Genomic DNA, 14,269 nt, shown 5'->3' with positions numbered 1-14,269 from the left:
GAGGTAAGGGGTTTTAGATTGTGTTGTTGTGAAGTTTAGACTTCAGAGAGGGAGAGTAAAGTACAGGAAAAAAAGGTACCGTTCGGTACCGGTATCGATTCCCAGGTAAAAAGAAACATTTTCAGGCTCGGTGTCCTGAAAAGACCCACCGCGTAGGCCAGATGCAAGCCGCATTTTACAATAAACCTCTGTGGGGCTGCTTAAAAAAAAATTATAATTGCAAATGTAATCGCAATCGCAATATCTGTCAGAAAAATCGCAATTCGATTATTTCCCAAAATCGTGCAGCCCTAACACACACACACACAGAGAGACCCCCCCCCCCCCCCGAGCCACCACCCGTGCCAGCTCAGTGTTCTCTCTCTGTCTCTCTCTGCAATGAGCATGGCTATTTAGCTAGCTAGCGGCTAATGTTACTTTACCACGTAAATGAATGACTAGGATGCAAAGCACTTTCAGTTTTCACTGCACATAGAAACAGCGTAGTTGCAATTTCGAGCCCTTTAGGTTTTCCTAGTCAAGCAATCAAATGGTCTGCTATGGCTGCATGCATGCAGGGACGCGGGAAGTCAGTCAGAGTTGGGGGTGCGGAGATAAGTGATATAATAACGTTGTAGGCGGCGGGTGCGCTGAAGGGGAGGCAATAACGCGGGCAGCGCGCAAAATGTTTCCTTTTTTGTCAATATAGTCAATAGTCAATTTGTCAAAAAAGATGTATTTTTTTGATGAGTCAACATTTTGGCCTTGCAGTTACAACTCCCTGCCAACAGGTGGGGGTGCTGCAGCACCCTCAGCACCCCCCTTCCTGCGTCGCTGCATGCGTGGTGCTAATGTTATTGTTTTAAAATGCGCAACTGTCGGAAAAAACATGGTATCGATAAGAGGAATCGATAGTCACGGAGGCATGCGATTCCAGGAATCGCTAAAATAGTCACATCAATATCCTAAACAAATAAAACATAATGTAAAATGTTTTATTTTTATATATGTTTTATACAGTTAAAACAGCCTGGGGTCAGATTTACCCCATGGAACACTGATGTGTACAAAGTGTGTACAGGACATTGAAAACATATCATGTTAATTTTATGTTTATCCATTTGTCCTCATTAAATAAGGAAAAGTCATGAAATAATAAGCCAAACAATATTGTCAACCTGTTAAACATTGAATGGCGTCAAATTGACCCCAAGGTAAAATGTCCAAGAGTTTTAACCCATGATAAATACCAGCTCTACCTGTGATTATAAAAGAGCAGTGGAGCAGACCGGCGTGTGGGAGAAACACTGCTGGTGTGAACAACAACTAGGCCACTGCTCTACTGCTGGTGTGAACAACCAGACTCCTCTACTGCTGGTGTGAATAACCAGGCCACTGCTTTACTGCTGGTTAGAGCTGTCACATTATTTTCGAATTTCTAATTTACATAAAAACACGAGATTTGAACTTGAAGAATGATACCAAACATACCATGGTTAAAAAAAAGTTGCCAAAACGTTTTGTGAATGTGTGAATAACTAGGCCACTGCTCTACTGCTGGTGTGAACAACCAGACTCCAGCTCTACTGCTGGTGTGAACAACTAGGCCACTGCTCTACTGCTGGGAGCCTCATCGGGCTGTGTGTTTCCACTGTTAGATTTTTATTTTTTTATTTTATGCTTTACTTTTTATTGTGCTCATATTAAACTATTAACTTAAAGGGGCACTTCACCAGAAACAATGCAGATTTATTTTGCACATAAACTCTAAACAGTTTTGCACACATACATTTTATTTGACAGTTATTCAGACGTCTCCCAGACCTAATAGTCATCATCTTAGATGGAGATTTGAATTGTGTATTACACCCAGCTTTAGATAAAACATCTCTATCTGGGGCACTGAGCAAATCAGCTCGATGTGTAAATTATTTCTTACAAACTAAATGGAATGGTAGATGCATGGAAACACAAGAACCAAACATCCAGGCAATATTAATTTCTACCCCAGCACACCAGACTTATTCTAGAATGTATTACATTTTTATAGACTATGACACTTTCCAGACAGCTATCATAATTAATGATTGATTTTTTACATTTTATCTTTAAAATATGATTTGCTCACTAGACAGAAGAGTCCCACAGACAAGTAGAACACTTACATTCAGATAGTCGCATACAATAAAAACTGAAAAGGTCAAAATAACACAATAACTCCCTAAGGCTGATTTCCATTGTGGTCCTTTAATGGTGGTGATACACTGGGCAACTTTTTTAGCAACATTTTTGATGGGCAACGTTGGATAAGACGGAGGGGATAATACAATTTATCTGGGAAACAAGAGCTTGCCATTCAATCAGTACAAACGTGTCGAGACATCCGCTTATCCAATGTCTCGACACATTTGTACTGATTGAATGGCAAGCTCTTGTTTCCCAGATAAATTATATTGTATTTTCCACTCTGTCTCATGTAATTTCCTGTTGGCAAGCACATTGCCCCATCATGTTGTCCAAAAAGTTGTAGTGTATTGCCACCTTAAGGGAGTGGGGGGATGTAGGGGAGTATGACAATGATGTATTGATAAGGAAATTGTACTCTGGTGAGCTTTGGGGTAACATCTTCATTCAGTTATTTAATGCCAATAACTAATAATTATCTTTCAACATTTCATATTCTGATCAGCGGATGGGATTTCAGCCATCAGGACACCACTGAACAGGTGCAGCTCATTGTGCACATGTGGATAGGTCTGTTCTACAGCCGGTCAACAGCCAGGTTCTTTCACCTCGACTCTAGTCTTCCATGTCTAGAAGATGTTGATTGTTTGGAAATGTCTGATGGAACGGTACCAAAGCAAACCACACCTGACCCTGAGACCACCTCCTCTGCTCCTATGCCCACTAAAATGCCAGAATCAAAAGCTGTTGACCTTAGCAAAAAAAAGACACCCGTCTTGAATCAAGAATCTGTGGTATTGGATCTTTCACTGATGAAACCCAAGAAACTGGATCTCACTTCAGACACACAAGTCAACGGAGAGGAGCTTCCTGTGTCTCATGAACAGACTGAAACTATCAAAAGCTCAGAAGAATTGGAGCCTTCACTCGGGCGGTGTGAATCGAGCACTGCATATCTACTCCCAGCAGAGAATCAGCCATCTGAGGTTTGCTCATTTGATTTTTATAACAATATATTGAACTAAAGTATAGATCCTCTTTAGTTTTTTCCTCCAATGCGGTATTCAGATGATTGTTTGGCCTGCAGTAGTCTACGGACCAGATATAACTGGAATGCTTGTTTGGGTTATCTGGAGGTTATCAGTTAAATCGAACCACCACTAATGCCACTGGTAGATGAATAGGAGGTAGTTGGGGCACGTTTAAAATGTTGGTTGAAATCATTCTCATTGCATTGTTGATTTAAGATGGAAATGGAAAACTAGCAGCTTCCCTGCTGCTACTGGACCTCCATATCAGTTTCTGGTGCAGCCTATTACTATGTGCAGTAATAGGCCTCACAGTAATTCATGCAAAGACACAATTTGGGGGTAGGGACCCTTGTGAAAATCAGTGTATTTGGTATTGTTGGACGGGTAAACTTCTTGCTGGGTTACCTCAAGAGCCATAATGTTTCAAAGCAATTATAAAAGCACCATGTAGTCACATGCCATGGATGGGTTTTTGGCCTTGATGTAGTGTATATCAAGATGATTCTTTTCTAGACACAACTATCACGAACCATGCATTACTTACATTACATTACATGTTTGTATGATTTCAGAAAAGACACAATGCATTTCAGTTTTACCTGGTTCTTAGACTACTCCCAGTCCCAGGCCCTAAGAGCCACTTGAATATCATGTGAAGAAATGTTCTCCATTAAGATATTTATCCTGGGCGTCTGGGTAGTGTAGAGCTAAAAGTATTTGCCTACCATCGCAGAGAGACTGGTTAATTCCTGGTAGCGGTACTACCAGCTTGGTCCGACGTTCCTACAAACACAATTGGCAGTGTTTGCGTGTGGGAAGCCGGTGGGGTATGAGTCTTGGTCGTTGCAATAGCGACTCCTACTGGTCGATCGGGGCGCCATGTATTAAGCTCTCCCAGTGAAACTCCTCGCTGTCAGGTTAAAATATTACACCGGCTGTATCAGAGGAGGCATGTGGTAGTCGACACCCTCCCCAGACCAACAGAGGCTAGCACAAAGACCAGGACCATGGTACACACAGGGAATTGGCACAACAACTAATGCTCTTTCTTTCCTTTTGTTTATTTTATTGTCAGATTTGCAGAGAGAAGGCAGATGTCATAGACAACATCTGTATGCTGGATGACAACCGAAGCAGCCACGAGAGTCAAAACACAAGTAACCTACAAAAGACTAGCAACCTGGGACACTCTGCAGCGTCATTGAAAACAAGTGATGGAACACCCAGTGTCCTATGTGAAGAAATGGAAAATGTATGCATTCAGCAAGAGAACATTTTGGGGACTCCGGACACTGTGCATGTTTTAGAAAGATCCAACAATCGGAAGACGGAGATGAGAGATTCCAATGAAAACCCCACAACTGTGGAAGAGGAGGTAGTGCACGCAGTTGGAATTGATGACTCCAGAGTCATTGTACATGAAGAAATGGATTCTAATTGCGATTCTGCCAATTTGATTGCTACAGTAGAGTGCGAGAACAATTATATGAATGATGGGGATCATGTTCAACCAATTGATAAGCCACCTCAAAAAGATAATGTGGAATCCTCTCCACCAGGAATGGTAGTCGAAGATTATACCACAAATGATGAAACAGCTGCAGTTCATCTTTTGAAAAATGACACACAACCAACAATGCAGGCTGGGGAGGAATCGAAGGCATTCTCACTAGCCCAGTGTGAAAAGCTTCATGAGGAGGAGAACGATCACCATCCTGTAAAGTATTCGAGTATTCTAGGAGATGAGGCTCAAATTGAAATGAAGGATGGAGCTGATTTCAAAGACCAATCCCCTACAGTTGTGCATACTGGCAGTCATATGAGTGATAAAGCATTGCCCATGCTATATGGTGGTCATGGTTCTAGAGAGGACAAACTCAATGCAGAGTGTACACAGGTGGTTAATGAAAAGGAAGCCTGCAACACTTCACTGTCAGAGGTGCAGTGTGCAAATGACACAGATGATCAAACCATGCCAGCTCAAGATGATCAAACCATGCCAGCTCAAGATTACAACAGTCCTCTAGAGACGTTAGCCACTAAGCATGGTGGTGATGTATCTGTAGATGAGTCCCCAGAGGTAGATGTAGATGAGTCCCTGGAGGTAGATGTAGATGAGTCCCCAGAGGTAGATGTAGATGAGTCCCTGGAGGTAGATGTAGATGAGTCCCCAGAGGTAGATGTAGATGAGTCCCCAGAGGTAGATGTAGATGAGTCCCCAGAGGTAGATGAAGATGAGGCAACATCAGAGATGATTGATGAGGCAACATCAGTGATGATTGATGAGGTAACATCAGAGATGATTGATGAGGCAACATCAGAGATGATTGATGAGGTAACATCAGAGATGATTGAGGAGACAACATCAGAGATGATTGATGAGGTAACATCAGAGATGATTGAGGAGACAACATCAGAGATGATTGATGAGGTAACATCAGAGATGATTGACGAGGTAACATCAGAGATGATTGAGGAGACAACATCAGAGATGATTGATGAGGTAACATCAGAGATGATTGAAGAGGCAACATCAGAGATGATTGATGAGGCAACATCAGAGATGATTTACGAGGTAACATCAGAGATGATTGAGGAGGCAACATCAGAGATGATTGACGAGGTAACATCAGAGATGATTGAGGAGGCAACATCAGAGATGATTGATGAGGTAACATCAGAGATGATTGATGAGGCAACATCAGAGATGATTTATGAGGCAACATCAGAGATGATTGAGGAGGTAACATCAGAGATGATTGATGAGGCAACATCAGAGATGATTGACGAGGTAACATCAGAGATGATTGAGGAGACAACATCAGAGATGATTGATGAGGTAACATCAGAGATGATTGATGAGGCAACATCAGAGATGATTGAGGAGGTAACATCAGAGATGATTGAGGAGGCAACATCGGAGATGATTGAGGAGGTAACATCAGAGATGATTGAGGAGGTAACATCAGAGATGATTGAGGAGGTAACATCAGAGATGATTGAGGAGGTAACATCAGAGATGATTGAGGAGGTAACATCAGAGATGATTGAGGAGGTAACATCAGAGATGATTGAGGAGGCAACATCAGAGATGATTGAGGAGGTAACATCAGAGATGATTGAGGAGGTAACATCAGAGATGATTGACGAGGTAACATCAGAGATGATTGATGAGGTAACATCAGAGATGATTGAGGAGGTAACATCAGAGATGATTGAAGAGGCAACATCAGAGATGATTGATGAGGTAACATCAGAGATGATTGAGGAGGTAACATCAGAGATGATTGAGGAGGTAACATCAGAGATGATTGAGGAGGCAACATCAGAGATGATTGAGGAGGCAACATCAGAGATGATTGAGGAGGTAACATCAGAGATGATTGATGAGGTAACATCAGAGATGATTGAGGAGGTAACATCAGAGATGATTGAAGAGGCAACATCAGAGATGATTGAGGAGGTAACATCAGAGATGATTGAGGAGGCAACATCAGAGATGATTGAGGAGGTAACATCAGAGATGATTGAGGAGGCAACATCAGAGATGATTGAGGAGGTAACATCAGAGATGATTGAGGAGGCAACATCAGAGATGATTGAGGAGGTAACATCAGAGATGATTGAGGAGGCAACATCAGAGATGATTGAGGAGGTAACATCAGAGATTGATGAGGCAACATCAGAGGCAACATCAGAGATGATTGAGGAGGTAACATCAGAGATGATTGAGGAGGTAACATCAGAGATGATTGATGATAATCATTCAAGAGATGAGGTGCTCACGAAGAAGGCAGCATATCTTGTGTGTGCAGAGAATGCCCATACTTCAGATGAATCTACCAGAGCCATTCTCCAGTCTGTGGATGATATTGTAGGAGAAAGCCAAAATGAAGTGAAGTCAGATCTGAATGTTCTAAGTAGTAGTAATTCTGAGGATAAGGATACCAGATTAATTGAATCTGAGAGAGAGGTTGATAACCATGCATCTGAAATAACATATACCAATAAGCAGTGGCAACCTTCTCAAGGAAGGACATTGGAAACACTGAAAGGTCAAATAGAAATACTATTGATTGGAGAAGGAGATGTTGGTCAAGATATTGCTTCAGCCCAAATTTCACTTCCAAAAGATGAGCTATCTGAAAGAATGTATATTCAGGTAGAAATTCCATTGATTGGAATAGATGCCCCCTGGCAGGAAACCGTACACGCACAGGTTTCACAAGATAATACTCAAGAAGTGGTTCAAGGTCAGAAAGAAATACAGCTTATCAGAAAAAGCGATGACAGTGCATGCATCAAGCACACAGAGCCGGTCTATACATCTCAAGACAATAGTGAAAAGGCCCCATTATTTGCAGGTTTTGTTCATAGTGTCTCCAACAAGAAAGCGGTTTCAAATGAAGGAAAGTCTGAAAACGGATGTCCTACTCCAACTGTGGATGAGAAACCATATGATGACATCCCTTGTCCTGACCAATTTAGTACTTCTGCTAGTGGGGGTAATAATGGAGTCTGCAAAATATTCACTGGGAAACTTCTTAGCAGAAGCTCAACACCTACACAAGATGAGTGGCCTCTTGATCAAGAATCTAATGATAGTTGTACATTGAATAATGCTTTGCTGCCTGAGCCTAGAGTAAACAATCCCCTTAACCTTCGATATAAACTTGCTCTAAGCAAAGAACAAGTTATTCCTGACCATGAACTCAGAACTATTAGCGGTTTTAGCCCCATAGAAAGGCAGCCCTGTAAACTGAGCCACATAAATGAATCTAGTCATATGGAGACAACTGAGATGCACATTGATCAGGAACAAGCTCTTAACTCAACAGCATATTCCAATGGAGGCAATGTACATGATCATTCATGCGTGGCATCTACCTCTACCAAACACCAACTGCATACAAAACCGGCACATAACACTCTCAAATCTTCATTGGAGGAAACGGCTCAACCAACTATTGAACACTATTTAAGCAGCAGAGATGGTTTGAAAGACACTTCTTTGGAGCAAGATTCTAGTCATAGTTATGAGAGTCTATTCAGTACTGTAGATTATGTACAGGCTGTTATCAATCAGGCTAGAGGGAGAGCAACGACGCAGGACAACATCCCCTGTGAGATCCGTTCACTCAGCCAGCGCCCTGTCATGGCTGTCAGGCCATCCAAGAGTGATGAAAGTCAAGCAGATAACGTCTCCAAAAAAGGACAAGGTTACAGCTCTGTGAATTCAGCCGAGCCCAGTGATAAACCAACCCAAGTCACAGTCCACACACACACTACACTGTCGGCAGCCATTTTGAGCAGGCACACAGACGGATCGTCGGCAGTGTCTGAGGACCTGAATGAGAATGAACAAGAAGATACCGAATTGTGTTCAAAGACAAATTGGGTATCTGACGATCAGGATGTAATCCGCAGATTTAACTTGAACAAAGCGAAGCTTGACCTCATAGACGCTTTATATCCGTATCAAGAAACGGACGAGCAGAAGTTTGAAAAGATTTCGAACTTCTACAAAATCGGTCAAACAGCTGAAGGCCAGGTTGAAATAATAGAGGTAGATGCCCAGGTTGCAACATCGGCTGTGGTTTTGGATTGCAAAGAAAAAATAAAGATAAACGATGTGGGACCTTCAACAAGCTCAATCAAACGTACAGTTTATAACTCCAGCAACAAGGGATCAAACTCTCTAGTGGACCAGCTTTCGGAGAGGTGCTCAGAATCTGACCTCACTCTGTCCTCTATGGAACACGAGTCTCTTATCTTCTCAGAAAGAATGAACCAGCTTATAAAAAGGAATAACAGGGGAACTAGCTACTCTAAGACCAACAATCACAGTAGACCAAAGCACTGCGGGTCAGAGGCGGCCTCTTGCCCTAATCCGGTGACTGTGTGTTTTTCCAGTCTGCAAGAGCAGGAAGACTCTGCAGATCATTGGGAGGCACTGCCGTCTCTCGTTGGACAAAAGATCAAAGTGAACATGCCTGAGAGAGGTCTGGCAGACACAACAGGCGGTGAGAAGACCCTGCACCTTCATAGACTGTCTTGTGAAAAAGGCAACCCAGTGGCGCATGCTGTGGTTTCTGACATGACTGCAATGTGTGCCAGGTCATACCGCTCCATGATGGAGGACATTTGTGCCAGCAAAAAGCTCTCATCCAAAACTGAGTGTTCCAAAATGGAGAGCAGTTTGTCAACGGTTGAATCAAGCAGCCATGCTGACTTCTGTGGTCAAATGAAGAAGGAAATGTACGATAGCCTGCACAGTAACCTGAATTCAGTTGTGAGCCAGTCCTGCAGAAGCAAGTTCCGGTTTTACATATTGGTTACATCAGCTGATGCCTTCTTTGAGGAGACTAAGGTAAGATCATTAAAGTATACTATATTACTGTAAAAAAATTGTCTCTAGCAGAAGAAGAGTATCTAGTTTCTCTAGTTATGATTTTATTAGGGCTTGGACTTTATCACGTTCATTTCGATTAATGAACTACAGAAAAAAGTCAACGTTAATAATTTTTTAGCATTTTATCGCTCTTTATCAAAAATTCACTCCAGACACGTGGAACGTTTCTCAGTGGACAAGTTCCAGGCATACCGTTTATACAGGTGCATTGGGTGATGTCAGACAGTTGTAGGCTAAAGTTGAAAAGTTGAGGCTGCGTTGCCCGTTGAATGGGAGATTTAGATATAAAAAAAACAGATGGAAGTGTTGATATGACTAGAGTTTATGATAGTTATCAGCATTTTGTATAAAAGTATTCTGTACTTCTGTATGACAACTATTAAAGAAACTCTATGCAGACTGATTCCAAAATAGTTTTTAAGTGACCCTTTGGGAATGACTATACATTGCTGTAGAAGAGAAAATATATAGAATGACCCTTGTTAATGTCAACACAGATTGTCCCACTGACCTAGTGGTAGGGAAGATTCCAAGGTCTAGAATTTCTTAGGGGACGAAGAAAGGTGTAGGACAGGAAGTGAAGGAGGAAGAAGTTTTGAGTTTCGGAGGGGAATAGGAGAGGTGACAGGACTATTAACGTGAGGAGAGAAGAAAAGGAGACGTGGGGTTGTAATTCTGTACTGTAACATTTCTCATTGATGTTCGAATATGTTCGACACGTCTGGTTCTAGAATAGGTTTTTCCTAATGTTCCTACAATACAAGTGTTCTCTGCAAATAGCATAGAACCCACACCTTTTCTACTCGCACAACAGACATGCTCTGACATGTTGGTCTTTTTCAGCTTTCTCTAGTGCTGCTGTAGCATTGCAGACTTGATAGCTGAATGAAGAATTATGTTCAAAATGAATGTGTTGTGGCTTGCCCACACCTCTATACTAGGGGTGTAACTGTACACAAAATCCACGGTTCGGTACATACCTCGGTTTTGAAGTCACGGTTCGGTATTATTTTCGGTACAGTGGGGGTGGGGGGTGGGAATACAAAAAAATGTTGCTTTTCATTTATCTATTTATTTAACTATTAAACCATATAAAACGAATTGGCCATAATTGACTGAGCAAACTAATGCTTACTGCTGTAACCTACTAATAACACTTAAGTAAATCTGAAGATTATTATATAGCAGATGCCTTGGAGGATAAGTCGTGGACAACTGTAGCGTGTGCTTGTTTATACATAACCCCTTTCATGACTGATGCTTGAATACAGGGGCAGCCAGGGCTTGCATCACAGTCATGAAAGGGGCTAGTTTATACAGAGCTGGTGGTATGACTTGCTGGCTGAAATACGGACGAGAGGGAACTAGGTAGCGGGGCTATATTACTTTTAACATGTGCTTAAACCCAGTGTTCTCGACAACGGAGTATGGTCGCAGATCTGCTGCTATAAAAACACCTATGGCGTTTGTTATTGCTTTGGCCCGGTCTGAATTAATAGCGAGATGCTGCTTGAATGCAACAGGGAGCTGGGTTTGCACTAGGATCTGTTTCTTCCGTGTACCAGTGATATTCACATTCGGGTGATGCCGTTTCAAATGCATGATAAAGTTTGCAATAAAGTTGAACAATGACATGGCTCTGGCTTGTCGGTTAGTATTGACTCGCCATACTAAGGCTAATATGCTAGGCTGAATTACAGCTATCGTTCAGTGTAGCTGCGCGCTGCGTGGGAGGAACAAACAACATCCGGTTAGTTGTGCACGTTATATTAGGGCCGGGGGGATTTAAGTTCCGCAAAAAAATGTTCCATACCGTTGCAATCGTTTGGTGCACAGTGCGTACTGTACCGGAGGACCACATTGAGGCGGTACAGTACATATCCGCGTACAGTTACACCCCTACTCTATACTCAAAAGCCACTGAAAAGCATACATCATGACTGAATTATGCCATAGTACTTAATGTTTAGCTAATGTAAATCAATTGGTCTGTCTTTCTCTCCATATGTCAAAATTAGTGCTGTCAGGCGATTAAAAAATGTATCTAATTAATTACAGGATTTGTAATTAATTAATCTAATTAATCACATTTTAATCGCATAACCATAATAAGGTAATTTATAGGCCTTAAATACTATAATCATATTTCAAGTTGCATGTGTCCGGATGGCAGAATTCAGTACTGTATCTACAAAACCTTCTGTTTAATCATCTTCCATTTATTCATTTGCTTAGATTGTTCAGGTCTGGTAAATTTTTGCATGGTGTTATTCACAGTTAAAGATAAATTTTTTTTTAATTATTATTGAATTGATATTATCATTTGGTTCATTACAATTTACTCAAGCCTAGTAACAGACACAGTATTTCTGACACTGGGAATACATTCCCTGAGATCCATAGATGTCCCTAGAATCAGATACCAAGAACATGCAAATGGACATTAAAAAAAATAAAAGTCTGTAAATGTTTATTCTACGTTCTTATGGAATGAATGAGATTTACAAATTACAAAATATATATATATATATATACATATTTTTTTTTATTAATTTTGCGTTAATTTTCATAACGCGATAATTTGCTGCGTAATTAATTAATCTAATTAACGCGATAAACTGACAGCCCTAGTCAAAATGTAAAGCTTACACAGAAACCTCAAAAATTTGTATCTGTCTAAGAAGGGCAGATCAGTGTGTGGCCAACTGTGTTGCAGAGGGCCTGGAACCTTGATGGGGGTCCACAGGAACTTGAGGCTACTTAATGGACTAGGAAGGGCTGATCGAAGGGGGTGGAGTAGGGTTGGCTGTTTTAGAGGGCCCCAGAAGCTCCAATGGGGGCCCACAGAAATGCCCCTGTACAGACCTGGAATGTGTGCAAATTGGGCTAGGAAGGGTCATGCAAGGGCTACTATGTTGTAGAGGAGCCTGGCCCACAGGAATGCCCACTCCCAGGTTGCGGTGCCACTGATCAAAGATCATTATCGGCAGCTGCTATTTTATTAAAACTGTTAACTCCAGTTTCATTTAAAGGTAGAATCTGTAATGCCGTCAAACTGATACCTCTAGGTAAAAGTGCTCTTCTTGGTATTTCACTTTATTTAAATTTTTTGTTTTAGTCTGATGTGTGGGTTGGCATTGAGTGGGACAGTATTTTGTAGAGGTTGATTTTGTTGGCTACGCCTCAGGCTCTGCTTTTCACTACAGTAACTTATTATATATTGTGAATTTATATAGACCTCGCTTGGCAGAGCCTGAGGCGTGGCCAGCAATAGCAACCCCAACCAAACTCCCAACCCACACCAACCAGACTAAAACTAAAAATGTTAAAGTGTAATACTAAGAGGGGCACTGTTTGACTGCATTAGATTCTACCTTTTAAGTATTGTTTGACAAATTATAAAGTTTGAGATGCATGTTTGGTGCTCATGATGAAGAAAGCCAAATGGTTTTGATTATATAAGCCTAATTTAGGGTCACTCTTGACATTTGATAGGAACTGTTGAAAGCTGAGGGCCACACTGAGGTCCAGCCATCCCAGTTCTTCCTTGTTGAGGAGAGTTCTTCGCCTCTAGTGATCATTCTCAGGAACGAAGACATTGCTGAGCACATCTGTGAGGTAATACAGCATGTGAAGGATTATAGATGTGTGACTGATGACAACAATTGAACCCTTGCACTGAAGAACCATAGAACACAGTTTTAGTGAATCTGCTCAATGTTTTACCCTCAGGTCCCTCATTTGCTAGAGCTAAAGAAGTCACCAGATGTATTGTTTGCCGGCATTGACCAGCCAGACGACGTCGTGAGCCTGACCCACCAGGAACTCTTCAGTCGAGGCGGCTTTGTGGTGTTTGAGGGAGCGGCGTTGGAGACACTCAGTCTTTGTATGAACTCTTAAGAGATGATTGAATGTCTGTTACTCGCAGTCACCTGATCTAATCTTTGTAATGACCTAATCTTTGTATATCTTGTTTTAAGGCAACATGAAGAAATTTTCACAATTCCTGGAAGAGCTGAGCAAAAATGGAAAGTGGAAATGGTTGCTGCATTACAGAGACAGCCGTCAGTTGAAAGAGAATGCACGGTAGGTTGATGCTCAAAGGCCCTGGCCTGTGAAATCAAAATTGATGTTTGTAATTTCCTGGAAAACGACAAAAAAATTATTATGAGTCATCCAGCATATGGGGACGTATACTAATTTAGCATCCAATGAAATGCTTTCTAGAATGACATTTACAGCACATTGTAACTGAGCTAGCATTCTGCCTCTTTAACTAAATTGAACAAATGTTCAATGTTAGCTTGCTAGCTAATGTTGCGTAATGTTGCTAACCTATGTTGCTAACATTAGCTTGCTCAACCATAATGCAGATTCTGCACTATTGGCTACTATAAATGCCAATCAATCCACAACAAGTCCATCCTTAGCTTCCTGTTTTTACAGGAAAAATATAAATATGTGGAATCAAATAGCATTCTGCTAGCCGTTTCATTGGAACTTTAAAGGTAGAATCTAATGTGGTGACAGTGACTTCTAGGCAGAAGACCCCTGCAGAGCCTGAGGGGTTATCAACAATAGCAACCCCTCTTTATTTTAGTTTACTTCTATATGTATCATCTTCTGCCACTATTGTATTCTACTACCATTATTTATCAGTTAT

The sequence above is a fragment of the Notolepis coatsorum genome (assembly GCF_963971535.1).
Source record: "Notolepis coatsorum genome assembly, chromosome: 18".
Lineage (NCBI taxonomy): Eukaryota > Metazoa > Chordata > Actinopteri > Aulopiformes > Paralepididae > Notolepis > Notolepis coatsorum.
The sequence above is the reverse complement of the archived record's forward strand: the minus strand, read 5'-3'. Positions refer to the sequence as shown.